At 43.2% G+C, this 14,870-nt stretch overlaps 1 pseudogene across 1 annotated transcript; it reads left to right on the plus strand.

Annotated features, from left to right (window-relative positions):
- Positions 1–313: 313 nt before the first annotated feature.
- Positions 314–12,404, plus strand: LOC311102132 (presenilin-associated rhomboid-like protein, mitochondrial; annotated as a pseudogene). The gene is made up of 10 exons (XR_014615749.1): positions 314–389; positions 1,970–2,189; positions 2,381–2,519; positions 4,797–4,845; positions 7,246–7,341; positions 7,885–8,034; positions 8,135–8,205; positions 8,295–8,396; positions 10,938–11,035; positions 11,500–12,404. The product of XR_014615749.1 is annotated as a presenilin-associated rhomboid-like protein, mitochondrial (transcript).
- The last annotated feature ends 2,466 nt before the right edge of the window (positions 12,405–14,870 follow it).

Below are 14,870 nucleotides of genomic sequence, written 5' to 3' on the forward strand. Positions count from 1 at the left end.
TATTATAGAAAAACACACTGTACTATGCTGTCATGTCCCTGCTTTTCCACTAGTTGACCCCAGTCAGTTCTGTGGTTAAGGGTAGAAGGGATCCAGCTTTTCTTCAGATGTAACTTTTCGTAGCAGGTTAGAATAATTAACGTAGCACATAAGGAGAATTAGGAAAAGGGTTAGCTAAAATTCAAAAATATTCCACTTGACGTAAATTTGACAAAAGCTGGAAACCTTCTAGCCATGACCCAGTTCTGTTTGGCTGTTTTAGACTGTTGACCCGGTATCGAATGTAGGAGGGGTCATTCTGGTTACTCGCTCACAAACATGGCGTGGAGGGGGTGCGTTTTAAGATGGGCTAGGGAGGACATTATTAGTACAGCAACCAGAGGAAACAGGTATGGTGTACGATATGCATTTTGCCCATCGCTGCGATCTTCAACGAGCTTGACCACTGATATATGTATTGTCATTCTAGAAAATATATCTAAAACTCAGCTAGCGGCTGCCAGAGCTAGCTACTTTAGGTTATCAAGATGATGAACAGCTGATCACTTTGAGATATGTTGCTAGTGGTGCCACAGTCCACTAGTCTTTGCAACCTGTCAATTCACAATTGTGGTAATATCTGTGGCTGCTCGTTACTTCAGTCTTCCCATTGAATTATTGTTTGTGGTAATATCTGTGGCTGCTTGTTACTTCAGTCTTCCCATTGAATTATTGTTTGATGAGTTGGACTTAGGCTATTCTTTTGTGCCATTTAACTCCCAAACGTCCTTTGTTGTTGTTGACAAATTCTGGCATGTAAATATGAAAGCATTACCAGCTGACTTACCTGTGTTCATTTACAGTTAGCACAGTGTTTCTTAATCCTGGTCCTGGGCAGTGGTGGTTACTCATACTTGAGTAAAAGTATAGATACCTTAATAGAAAGTTACTCAAGTAAAAGTGAAAGTCACCCAGTAAAATACTACTTGAGTAAAAGTATTTGGTTCTAAATATACTTAAGTATCAAAAGTAAATGTAATTGCTAAAATATACTTAAGTATCAAGTATAAATCATTTCAAATTCCTTATATTAAGCAAAGCAGACGGCACCTTTTTCTAGTTTTTAAAATGTACGGATAGCCAGGGGTACACTCAGACATCATTTGCAAATGATGCATTTGCGTTTAGTGAGTCTGACCGATCAGAGGCAGTAGGGATGACCACGTGTTCTCTTGATAAGTGTGTGAAATTGACAATTTTCCTGTCCTGCTAAGCATTCAACATGTAACGAGTACTTTTGGGTGTCAGGGAAAATGTATGGAGTAAAAAGTACATTATTTTCTTTAGGACTGTAGTAAAGTAAAAGTTGTCAAAAATATACATAGTAAAGTAAAGGTACAGATACCCCAAAAAACTACTTAAGTAGTATTTTTACTTGAGTACTTTACGCCACTGGTCCTGGGGACCCAAAGGGTTACACATTTTTGTTTTTGCCCTAGCACTACACACCTGGGGTGTGTTCATTAGCAACAGCAGTAGCAAAAAGTTTTGCACTGTTGCAAAAGGTTTTGCAATGGAAAATATTTTGCAACGAAAATAAGTTACTATTCGACAAAATTCAGGTAGGCTGTCCCTCCCCGTTCCATTCGTTTATGTTTGCCTCCGTTTGGTTCCCTTTGGTTCCTAGTGAATACACCCCGGATTCCACTTATCGCTCATCATCAAACCTTTTATCAGTGGAAGCAGGTAGTGCGAGGGCAATAGCTCCACTCCCCAGGACCAGGATGAAAAAAGACTGATTAAGCAGACGCTCTTATCCAGAGCAACTTAGTCAGTCAGTGAGTAAGTTCCTCCGTTTACTTTCAAAATCACTTGTCTTTTCTCTAGAAAGAGGATTCAAACCATTTCTCCTTTTACTCAGATGTTATTATAGCTAACTCATTGACCAATCATCTATCTCGTACTCTTCCCTGTTTATGCTTTTTCCTAGATTCACCCTCAACACTCAACAGAGATGTGGCTTCAGGAAAGCAGCGAAGGAGACAACGACCAAGAAGGGGGCCTTAGAGGAGACTGGGCCTTTACACACAGAGCCCATTGAAGGGCTCATCCACAGGAGGGGTGCATCTCCCCACGTGGAGCCCTCAGTGGAATACACACACCCCAGGCACTTTGGCAGACTGGTCAAGCCCCTGGTGTTCACAATAGGGGTAGGTATTTAGGTATTTCGTTAACTAAACAAGCACTACTCAATAAACTATACTACAACACAGTACACTAGAACTGTATTACCTGTTACACACTGAACAACTATTACTGTTTCAATCACAGAGACCTCTATAAGTCTATTGCCAGATTCAGCACAGCACTGATGGAATAAGGGGGACTAACACCATGTTAGTTCACAGCCTGTTCATTTGGCACAGCGGCCATCTGGCAGTATGAGTCACTAAAGTCCCGGGTCCAGAGCTACGTTAACGAGGTCCGGGCAGACTGGCTGGAGAAACTATGGCCGCAGAAACGGGGATCTTCGCAAATGGGTGAGATGAAGGATGGGTCAAAACATGCATGATGTTGGGTTGATCCTTTTTTTTTATACCATGCCTCATTATTTTGTATACATCTTTATTGATACAGTGAGGGGAAAAAAGTATTTGATCCCCTGCTGATTTTGTACGTTTGCCCACTGACAAAGAAATGATCAGTCTATAATTTTAATGGTAGGTTTATTTGAACAGTGAGAGACAGAATAACAACAAAAAAATCCAGAAAAACACGTCAAAAATGTTATAAATTGAGTTGCATTTTAATAAGGGAAATAAGTATTTGACCCCCTCTCAATCAGAAAGATTTCTGGCTCCCAGGTGTCTTTTATACAGGTAACGAGCTGAGATTAGGAGCACACTCTTAAAGGGAGTGCTCCTAATCTCAGCTTGTTACCTGTATAAAAGACACCTGTCCACAGAAGTAATCAATCAATCAGATTCCAAACTCTCCACCATGGCCAAGACCAAAGAGCTCTCCAAGGATGTCAGGGACAAGACCTACACAAGGCTGGAATGGGCTACAAGACCATCGCCAAGCAGCTTGGTGAGAAGGTGACAACAGTTGGTGCGATTGTTCGCAAATGGAAGAAACACAAAATAACTGTCAATCTCCCTCGGCCTGGGGCTCCATGCAAGATCTCACCTCGTGGAGTTGCAATGATCATGAGAACGGTGAGGAATCAGCCCAGAACTACACTGGAGGATCTTGTCAATGATCTCAAGGCAGCTGGGACCATAGTCACCAAGAAAACAATTGGTAACACACTACGCCGTGAAGGACTGAAATCCTGAAGCGCCCGCAAGGTCCCCCTGCTCAAGAAAACACATATACAGGCCCGTCTGAAGTTTGCCAATGAACATCTGAATGATTCAGAGGAGAACTGGGTGAAAGTGTTGTGGTCAGATGAGACCAAAATCGAGCTCTTTTGCATCAACTCAACTCGCCGTGTTTGGAGGAGGAGGAATGCTGCCTATGACCCCAAGAACACCATCCCCACCGTCAAACATGGAGGTGGAAACATTATGCTTTGGGGGTGTTTTTCTGCTAAGGGGACAGGACAACTTCACCGCATCAAAGGGACGATGGACGACGCCATGTACCGTCAAATCTTGGGTGAGAACCTCCTTCCCTCAGCCAGGGCATTGAAAACGGATCGTGGATGGGTATTCCAGCATGAGAATGACCCAAAACACACGGCCAAGGCAACAAAGGAGTGGCTCAAGAAGAAGCACATTAAGGTGCTGGAGTGGCCTAGCCAGTCACCAGACCTTAATCCCATAGAAAATCTGTGGAGGAAGCTGAAGGTTCGAGTTGCCAAACGTCAGGCTCGAAACCTTAATGACTTGGAGAAGATCTGCAAAGAGGAGTGGGACAAAATCCCTCCTGAGATGTGTGCAAACCTGGTGGCCAACTACAAGAAACGTCTGACCTCTGTGATTGCCAACAAGGGTTTTGCCACCAAGTACTAAGTCATGTTTTGCAGAGGGGTCAAATACTTATTTCCCTCATTAAAATGCAAATCAATTCATAACATTTTTGACATGCGTTTTTCTGGATTTTTTTGTGGTTATTCTGTCTCTCACTGTTCAAATAAACCTACCATTAAAATTATAGTCTGATCATGTCTTTGTCAGTGGGCAAACATACAAAATCAGCAGGGGATCAAATACTTTTTTCCCTCACTGTACATTATACAGGAAATTTTTCATTTTGCTGTCACAGTATCCAGCCTCTCCCCACAACATACACATACAGTACAACAGGCTGTGATCAGAACAGGGGCCCAGGAACAGAGGTTAGGGGTTATAGTCTCTCTGCCATTTGTAACTGAATGGGATATGAGGGTTACGAGGAACAATTCTTCCAGTGATTATTTGGACTAATTATGATTTTGCGGGGCTGGCGTCTTTCAAGTTTCATAAGGAAAAGGGTTGATTTGGCCCAAAGATGGACGAGGATTTCAGAAGAGTGGTGTGGACTTTGCCACTCACACTAGGCCAAATATCTCAATGCTCTCTCTTCTTGCTGAACTGTTGTCACTGATGTCTTAGCGAGTTGATTCCCTATGCTGGGTCGTGTTCATTACTACACACAACGGAAAATGTTTAAAAACATTTTGCAACAGAAAACTAAAATGTACATTTCTTATTGGACCAGGTTGTCCCTCCCTGTTTCAGTCATTTTTATTTTGTTTGGTGTCTAATGAACACGACCCAGGTTTCACCACATTGTGTGGGTGTTTTTTCAGACCGGTTCTGTTTCTGTTACAGATCAACCAGTGGTGGAACAGCTTGAGTGAGGGCCAACATACTGTTACAGGTTAGTCTGTACTGAAGCCCATAGATTTTGTTTTCTTGTGTCCTCTCAATAGTAACTAGTTGATACAGATATTGTGAGATCACTACTACTCTCTCTATCTCAAGATACCGTATTTTCCGCACTATAAGGCGCACTTAAAAGCCTTTAATTTTCTAAAAGAACGACAGTGCGCCTTATAATCCGGAGCGCCTTATATATGGATCAATTGGTTAATTGGTTGATCCATACTGGTTGTACACGGCGCTCAAGGCGCTCTGTCAAAATGTTTCAGTATGAAAAACCAATAAAAACAATTTAATAATAATGAAATGTTTCAGTACGACTGGTAAACTACAAAGCCGCACCGCTTGCAGCATTACGGCTACCGTAGTCAGTAAACACCGGTACTGTGCTTACTCACAATCCCACACCACTTGTGTGTGTGTATAAAGACCCCAAAATGGCACCTTTCAAGAGACACGCTTACGACGCAGAGTTCAAGCTCAAGGCTGTCGGTCACGCAGTAGAATATGGGAATAGAGCAGCAGCGAGAGAATTCAACATTAATGAATCAATGGTACGGAAGTGGAGGAAGCAAGAAGATGACCTGCGCCAAGTAAAGAAGACTAAACAGAGTTTCCGAGGGAACAAAGCGAGATGGCCACAGTTAGAGGACAAACTCGAACAGTGGGTTGTTGAACAGAGAGCAGCAAGTAGAAGCGTCTCTACAGTCACTATTCGAATGAAGGCAACAGCGCAAGCACGGGACATGATCATCGATGAATTTCGAGGCGGTCCTTCTTGGTGCTTTCATTTTATGAAAAGACGTAATCTCTCCATCCGCACACGAACTACCGTCTCGCAGCAACTGCCAAAAGATTACCAAGAAAAGCTGGTCACTTTCCGCGCATACTGCAAAAAGAAGATCACTGAAAAGAAGATCCGGCCAGAGCACATCACCAACATGGACGAGGTTCCACTCACCTTTGATATTCCCGTGAACCGCACTGTGGAGAAAACGGGGACCAGTACGGTGTCTGTACGCACCACAGGGAATGAGAAGTCATCCTTCACTGTAGTTCTCGCCTGCCAGGCTAATGGCCAGAAACTTCCACTCATGGTTATTTTCAAGAGGAAGACCTTGCCAAAAGAAAACTTTCCAGCCGGCGTCGTCATCAAAGCTAGCCCGAAGGGATGGATGGATGAGGAAAAGATGAGTGAGTGGCTGAGAGAAATTTATGTCAAGAGACCGGGTGGCTTTTTCCACACAGCTCCGTCCCTATTGATCTACGACTCAATGCGCGCCCATATCACCGATGCTGTCAAAAAACAAGTGAAGCAAACTAATTCGGAGCTTGCCGTCATTCCGGGTGGATTCACTAAAGAACTCCAGCCGCTAGATATTGGTGTCAACAGGGCGTTCAAAGCTAGACTGCGAGCTGCGTGGGAGCAGTGGATGACAGAAGGCGAACACACGTTCACCAAGACGGGGAGACAGCGCCGGGCGACTTACGCCACTATCTGCCAGTGGATCGTGGATGCCTGGGCTGATATATCAGTCTCAACTGTGGTCAAAGCTTTCACGAAGGCAGGAATAATCTCTGAACTGCCAGGCAACAGCAGCGACACTGACTCGGATAATGAGGAGAGGGAGCCGGGCAGGTTGGATGCCGTAGTCGCCCAACTGTTCAATTCGGACACTGAAGAAGAAGAATTCGAGGGATTCGTGGACGGGGAATGAACTGAAAAAGTGAGCTTTACGTGTTATACGTAACTGAACAATGTTGAGTTATGCACTAACGTTTGATTTAGTGGTATCAGACTGTTTCTTTTACTACGTGTTTACTGAATCAGGGAAAAGTTCCCCTCCACGTTTGGGAGAAGAGTGAGCAAGGCTGGGAGATATTGTTAATATGCACATTAACGTTTGAACAACGTTACCATGGGAGTGAACGGAGTTGTCAGAACGCTTAATAAAGTTTGACTTTATCTGACTGTTTTGTTGACATTCCCTTTAGCACAGCTCCATCTAGTGGATGCATAACGCAACCCCAGTCAAACGTTTGACTGCAGTATCTTCTATTCTATGCGCTTTATAATCCGGTGCGCCCTAAATATGAAAACAGTTCTAAAATAGGCCATTCATTGAAGGTGCGCCTTATAGTGCGGAAAATACGGTAATATATACTTTTTGTCCGTACGAGACAGAAATGTACTCAACCACTTCGATACACATAAACACACATTAGGTTGGAAAGGCTGGAGCAGAGGGCAGTCGCATTGCAGTGCCCAATGAGCAGTTTAGGGGTTTAGGTTCCTTGCTCAAGGGAACATCCCCCCAATCTCTTTCATTATCCACTAATCTCTCTCTCATCTCTCATTCATTATGTATTTTTCTACTCCTCTCCTCCTCTCTCTCAGGGATCATAGCTGCTAATGCTGTGGTGTTTTGCTGTTGGAGAGTACCATCCCTCCAGCGCTCACTGATCAAATACTTCACATCCAACCCTGCCTCCAGTGAGTAGGGGAAACTGTCCTATCATCTCAAATGACAAATACACTTAACTTGATCTCTGCCTCAGGAGGCGTTAATAGTAATCAAGTGTCATGATTAGGTCGCTGAGTTTTTCTTCAAAACGTGACCTGACCAGGAAAATCTCCGGGGCCCTTGTTATAGGCTATAGTTTTTCCTTGTCAGGTCACATGGTCAGGCAAAACTAGGGGCCCTAATCATGACACTTTATTACTATTAAAACGGACAGAGGCAGAGATCCAGTTTATTTGACATATGTAATAAATAAATATTAAAAAATCGACTCACCTAAGCTCTTACAGTAAAAACGGCATTAAAAATAAATATTAACAAATATACAGCCTCTATAGACAGATTATAATCTGAAAAGACTTGTCCAATAAGAAATAGTGCACACAGTAGCAAACCCTAGCGAAACATTTTGCAATGAAAATATTTCTTATAGGACAAATTCAGGTAGATCCCTCCCCGTTCCTAATGAACACGTCCCTGATCTCCTCCTCCTCCTGTCTGTGCCCTACCCACAGAAACCCTGTGTTTCCCCATGCTCCTGTCCACGTTCAGCCACTACTCCATCTTCCACATGGCGGCCAACATGTACGTCCTCTGGAGCTTCTCCTCCAGCGTCGTCTCCATGCTAGGCAGGGAGCAGTTCATGGCCGTCTACATGTCTGCAGGTACCAGCACGTGTGTGTGAGAGACAGAAACGTTAGAATGTAATAGACAGATTAATAGACTTATTTTCAGATAAATAATTAATCATCTCCTCATTGCCAGGTGTTATCTCTACGATGTTCAGCTATGCGTGTAAGACAGCCAGCGGGCGCTTAGGTCCCTCTCTTGGAGTGGTAAGCACCAACATTTTAGACTTCCTGTGTTATTCCCCTTTACTTCCTGTCTCTAACATCACTTCCTGTTCACTTCCTGCCCTCTCCAGTCAGGAGCCATCATGACAGTCTTGGCTGCCGTTTGTACCAAAATGCCAGAGGCTAAGCTGGCAATCATCTTCCTCCCCATGTATGCATTCTCTGGAGGCAATGTGAGTGAACAACCCTTACAGCACACTTAACCACACAGAGGCTACATTCCGATTTTCTACCCATCTCCAGAAGTGTGCACTCAAGCATTTAAAGGAAAGTTTGACAATATTTCAACTTCAAATTCATCATCTCCAGCACTACCCCAACATCAACATATGTAAAAATGGTGCGTTTCTATGTTTTGTAGTAAAAAATATGGAGAAAGATAAGTGTTTCCAGTGAACTCATCAACCAATTAGTAGACAATTAGTAGGCAATGCCTACTCACAATTGGTAAAAATCACACAAAAAATACCAATGATGTCATTGGAAACACTTATCTTCCTCAGTCTTTTTTACTACAAAACATAGAAATGCACCATTTTCACATATGTTATTGATGGGGTGGTGCTGGAGATGATGAATATGAATACAATTCTGAAGTTTCCCTTTAAAAGTATTGGATTGGTGCAAGCTTGGATGGAGGGAGTTTTCACCATATTCCTCATACCCATGAGGGGGAGTGTACTAAGGCTGGGAATTGCCAGGCACCTCACAATACAATATTATCATGATACGATATGTATTGCGATTCGATACTTTGATTGTATTGCGATTCGATGTTCCAAACATATGTCTGCTGCAGAGGGACAAGAGAGCCATGAGAAAATAAGTTTTGATCAGTCATGGAAATAAAAGTGCTGAAAACATAAGTGCTCGTTCCCTATTTAAAAAGAAGATGCTAAGAAGACCAAGCTATGAAGGAAAAATACTGGAATTCTGGTGCAGGTACAGCAAACTAATGCAAAAATAATATTGCGATATTGTCAAAATGATACGTTATATAGTAAAAAATAATATCCCAATATGTAACTATACTGAACAAAAATATAAACGCAACATGTAAAGTGTTGGGCCCATGTTTCATGAGCTGAAATAAATGGTCCCAGAAATGTTCCAGGTGCACAAAAAGCTTATTTCTCAGATTTGTTTACATCCCTGTTAGTGAGCATTTCTCCTTTGCCAAGATAATCCATCCACCTGACAGGTGTAGCATATCAAGAAGCTGATTAAGCAGCATGATCATTACACAGGTGCACCTTCTGCTGGGGACAATAAAAAGCCACTCTAAAATGTGCAGTTTTTGTTACACAACACAATGCCACAGATGTCTCAAGGTTTGAGGGAGCGTGCAATTGGCATGCTGACTGCAGGAATGTCGTTCAGAGCTGTTGCCAGAGAATTGTATGTTCATTTCCCTACCATAAGCCGCCTCCAACGTCGTTTTAGAGAATTTGGCAGTACGTTCAACCGGCCTCACAACCGCAGACCACGTGTAACCACGCCAGCCCAGGACCTCCACATCCAGCTTCTTCACCTGTCTGAGACCCCGGACAGCTGAAGAAACTGAGGAGTATTTCTGTCTGTAATAAAGCCCTTTTGTGGGAAAAAACCCATTCTGATTGGCTGGGCCTGGCTCCCCAGTGGGTGTGCCTGGCTCCCAAGTGAGTGGGCCTATGCCCTCCTAGGCCCACCCATGGCTGCGCCCCTGCCCTGTCATGTGAAATCCATTGATTAGTGCTTAATTAATTTATTTCAATTGACTGATTTCCTTATATGAACTGTAACTCTGTAAAATTGTTGCATGTTGCATTTATATTTTTGTTCAGTGTATATATCAATTCCCCCCCCATCACTAGAGTGTACATGTGTACAGTTCAGGAGAAGGGTACAGAATCAGAATGTAGTCACAAACTGTCCATCGATGTGCATGTTTACAATTACCATTCTGGAATCACAACGTATGCATTTTGGACACATTTCTATGCTACTTGGGGATTTAGTATTGTTGGTATTTCAGATTTTTGGTACGATGTGTGTTGGTATGTCTGATTTGGTATGTGTTTTGACAATTAGGATTTGGTCTTATTGTGGCTTTGTGTGAAATGCCTTTAGTAGGGTGTGTTATGTGACCTGCTGTGCACATTTACTGAGATAATCAGCGACCTAGCTACCAGCAACCAGTCATTTTCAAAGATAGGAGGAGACACCGCAACTAGAGAGCTAGTGACCGGAGTTCGAACATTTCCCACGTTTACGAACATTTCCCACGTTTATGCACATTTCAGCAACGCGGCCGCCTGACGGCCAATCGGAAGAGGGCAGCTCTTGCTAGCAAGCTGTGACATTGACTAACAACAAAATTGCCATCAAGCATGCTGTTTGAAGGATACACACACCAGGGGAGCTCTCACTGATTATCTCTTATTAACTCCCCCAAATAAATAATAAATAAATAAAAATGCCTTTTGTGAACTAACACTAACACTCGCACTTGACTTTCTTTTCTCCCCCTTAGTAGCTCTGACTTTGCTGATAGCTACTTTATTGAGGAAAACGTACTTACTATGACTGCTTGTTCTTCCTAGCTATCTTAAGACGAATGCACTGTAAGTCACTCTTGATCGCGTCTGCTAAATGACTAAAATGTAAGTGTGACTCCAGGAAGTTCTTTGCTGTCCTGTTTATTCACACCATCATTTTTATCTTCTCCTGTCCAGGCATTGAAAGGCATAGTAGCCATGGACACAGCTGGCCTAGTTTTAGGATGGCGGTACTTCGACCACGTGGCCCATCTAGGCGGAGCTATTTTTGGCATGTAAGTCTCACTGTTCAGCTAGGCGGAACACTTTTTGGCATGCAAGTTAGCTTCAAGTCCATCTGTCTGTCTGCTCTCACTCACTTATTCAATTACTCTCTCACACACTCATCCCCATTAAACTGACTGTTGCACAGGGCAGCAACAAAATATCTCAACATCTAGTCAAGCTAGCTGTCTTTGACCATCTTCTCCACAATACCCCAGCTTTGCTGATTGTGTTTGGGGGGCACTTAATCCTCTAACCCCTCCCTCCTCCAAACTGCTCCAGTCTTCTTCTTACCCTGTGCTGCTCCCAACCTATCGCGTACATGTCTGGTGTTGGGTCGGGTACTACGACAGCCGAAAATTGACAAATTAAGATCTATTCTTTTAGTCTCGTTTGAGCTCTGTTGTTCTACCTCTCTTCCGATCTCTATATGTTCCTCACCTATACTCTCTCGCTCTTTTTTTTTTTTTTGCAGCTGGTACATCATGTATGGCCACGAGCTGATATGGTAGAACCGCGAGCCCCTAGTGAAGGTGTGGCACGACCTTAGGACGAAGGGTCCTGGTGGGGGTGGAAACGGTGGTAGCGGCCCCCTGTAGAGCGCACTGGACTGGGTGAATGCATATGGATGGACTGGCCTTGGCTGTTATGTATAAATTAACAGATGACAGAAGTGTCAATAGCATCAACAGCCTTGCTGGCCACACAAACCAAAGCCCAACTCTCCATTTACCCCACACACACAAGCTCTACGTTTGTCTCTCTCACACTCACACATGTAAATGCCATTTGCATTCAGTGCTTTCTCTCTCTCTCTCTGTCTCTCTCTCTTACTCACTCACTCACTCACTCACTCACTCACTCACTCACTCACTCACTCACTCACTCACAATACAAAAGAATGCAGGGCTTTTGTGTTAATCATGCTTTTATGTGTTTGTGAGAAAAGAGGAGAGGACTCACTGGGGACACATTGTTGAGTTACACTAGGGCCTGCATTCACAAAGTGTTCTAGGATTAGTTTGGCCTTTTACATCATAATGAGTAAGATTATATGTGAACACGGACCCAGGAGCCTACAGGTCGTCATCATCTCCCCAAATGCTGAGGTGGAGGCCTAAACCCTAAGATACGAAAACCACATGGTCACGAAACCCCTCCCACTGTCAGTACAGGGGATGGCTAGGGAGCTACAGTGTCACAACCAATTATGTGTTTTATATGATGAAATACGTGTATATGATGATGTCTACAGTCAAAAGCACTAATTATTCTCTGGTCCCTGCAAAAGAGCAGGTGTTCTTAATGTTTGTTGTAGATTAAATAATTTTTGTTTGTTATTTGAACCAAATAAAATGTGTATTTGTCTTGTGTTCCAGGCTATACAGTGAGGGGGAAAAAGTATTTGATCCCCTGCTGATTTTGTATGTTTACCCACTGATAAAGACATGATCAGTCTATAATTTTTATGGTAGGTGTCACGCCCTGACTCTGAGGACTCTTATTTGTTGAGTCAGGGGTGTGATTTTCCTTGTTGTGTTTGTTCATTGTTGTAGAATCTAGTATGTCTAGATCTATGTTGGCCGGTGTGGTTCCCAATCAGAGGCAGCTGTAGCTCGTTGTCTCTGATTGGGGACCATACTTATGCAGCCTTTTGGCACTAGTGGGTTGTGGGATCTTGTTCCGTGTGAGGTTTGGTGTGTGTACCGTAGGACGTCACGTATCGTTAATTTTGTTGTTTTGTCGTGGTGTTTATTCAATATAAATAAACATGAATGCATATCACGCTGCGCCTTGGTCCTTCTCGTTCGTCAACGATTGTGACAGTAGGTTTATTTGAACAGTGGGAGACAGAATAACAACAAAAAAATCCAGAAACGCATGTCAAAAATGTTATAAATTGATTTGCATTTTAATGAGGGAAATAAGTATTTGACCCCTCTGCAAAACATGACTTAGTACTTGGTGGCAAAAACCTGTTGGCAATCACAGAGGTCAGACGGTTCTTGTAGTTGGCCACCAGGTTTGCACAAATCTCAGGAGGGATTTTGTCCCACTCCTCTTTGCAGATCTTCTCCAAGTTATTAAGGTTTCGAGCCTGACGTTTGGCAACTCGAACCTTCAGCTCCCTCCACAGATTTTCTATGGGATTAAGGTCTGGAGACTGGCTAGGCCACTCCAGGACCTTAATGTGCTTCTTCTTGAGCCACTCCTGCCTTGGCCGTGTGTTTTGGGTCAATGTCATGCTGGAATACCCATCCACGACCCATTTAATGCCCTGGCTGAGGGAAGGAGGTTCTCACCCAAGATTTGACGGTACATGGCCCAGTCCATCGTCCCTTTGATGCGGTGAAGTTGTCCTGTCCCCTTAGCAGAAAAACACCCCCAAAGCATAATGTTTCCACCTCCATGTTTGACGGTGGGGATGGTGTTCTTGGGGTCATAGGCAGCATTCCTCCTCCTCCAAACACGGCGAGTTGAGTTGATGCCAAAGAGCTCGATTTTGGTCTCATCTGACCACAACACTTTCACCCAGTTCTCCTCTGAATCATTCAGATGTTCATTGGCAAACTTTAGATGGGCATGTATATGTGCTTTCTTGAGCAGGGGGACCTTGCGGGCGCTGCAGGATTTCAGTCCTTCACGGTGTAGTGTGTTACCAATTGTTTTCTTGGTGACTATGGTCCCAGCTGCCTTGAGATCATTGACAAGATCCTCACCGTTCTCATGATCATTGCAACTCCACGAGGTAAGATCTTGCATGGAGCCCCAGGCTGAGGGAGATTGACAGTTCTTTTGTGTTTCTTCCATTTGCGAATAATCACACCAACTGTTGTCACCTTCACACCAAGCTGCTTGGTGATGGTCTTGTAGCCCATTCCAGCCTTGTGTAGGTCTACAATTTTGTCCCTGACATCCTTGGAGAGCTCTTTGGTCTTGGCCATGGTGGAGAGTTTGGAATCTGATTGATTGATTGCTTCTGTGGACAGGTGTCTTTTATACAGGTAACAAACTGAGATTAGGAGCACTCCCTTTAAGAGTGTGCTCCTAATCTCAGCTCGTTACCTGTATAAAAGACTCCTGGGAGCCAGAAATCTTTCTGATTGAGAGGGGGTCAAATACTTATTTCCCTCATTAAAATGCAAATCAATTTATAACATTTTTGACATGCGTTTTTCTGGATTTTTTCGTTGTTATTCTGTCTCTCACTGTTCAAATAAACCTACCATTAAAATTATAGACTGATCATTTCTTTGTCAGTGGGCAAACGTACAAAATCAGCAGGGGATCAAATACCTTTTTCCCTCACTGTAGCTCTACTGTGGTTTCTTTCCATCTGTACTGTTTTTACCATGGTAGGATTGCATTTCTATTTCCTATTTCACTAAAAGAGTCTCATGTCTATCAAACTGAGAAAGGTGATGGACTTTGCTCCTTCACCAGTAAACCATTAACTAAGCCATAAAACTATACATCTTTTCAGTAGCAGGAATTACAGATACAGTAGGACAGACTTTGTACCCCTGAATCACAGTTGTCACCTGGATACAGGAAGGAAGTCACTCACGCCTTTATCAGAAGTCATGTGCCCTTTTTGTTTTTAAACAGGATGTTATTGTTTCATGATGTCATATTATTCTGAAATTGGCATTAACAGGCATTTGAATTGAGCTTTTTAAGCATTTTGGGCTTAAATTGTCATCTGGGCTTCACTGTAACTTTGGTGCTGGCGGGTTAGGATATTGATGTAAAATAGACAAATAAAATGACCAAAGTCCACAAACGGTCATTGGGGAAAAAGCCAGAGACTGTGTCTGGTAAGAGTTGTAGACGAGGAGAGGAAGT

This window comes from Coregonus lavaretus, assembly GCF_964263955.1.
Source record: "Coregonus lavaretus genome assembly, chromosome: 26".
Classification (NCBI taxonomy): domain Eukaryota; kingdom Metazoa; phylum Chordata; class Actinopteri; order Salmoniformes; family Salmonidae; genus Coregonus; species Coregonus lavaretus.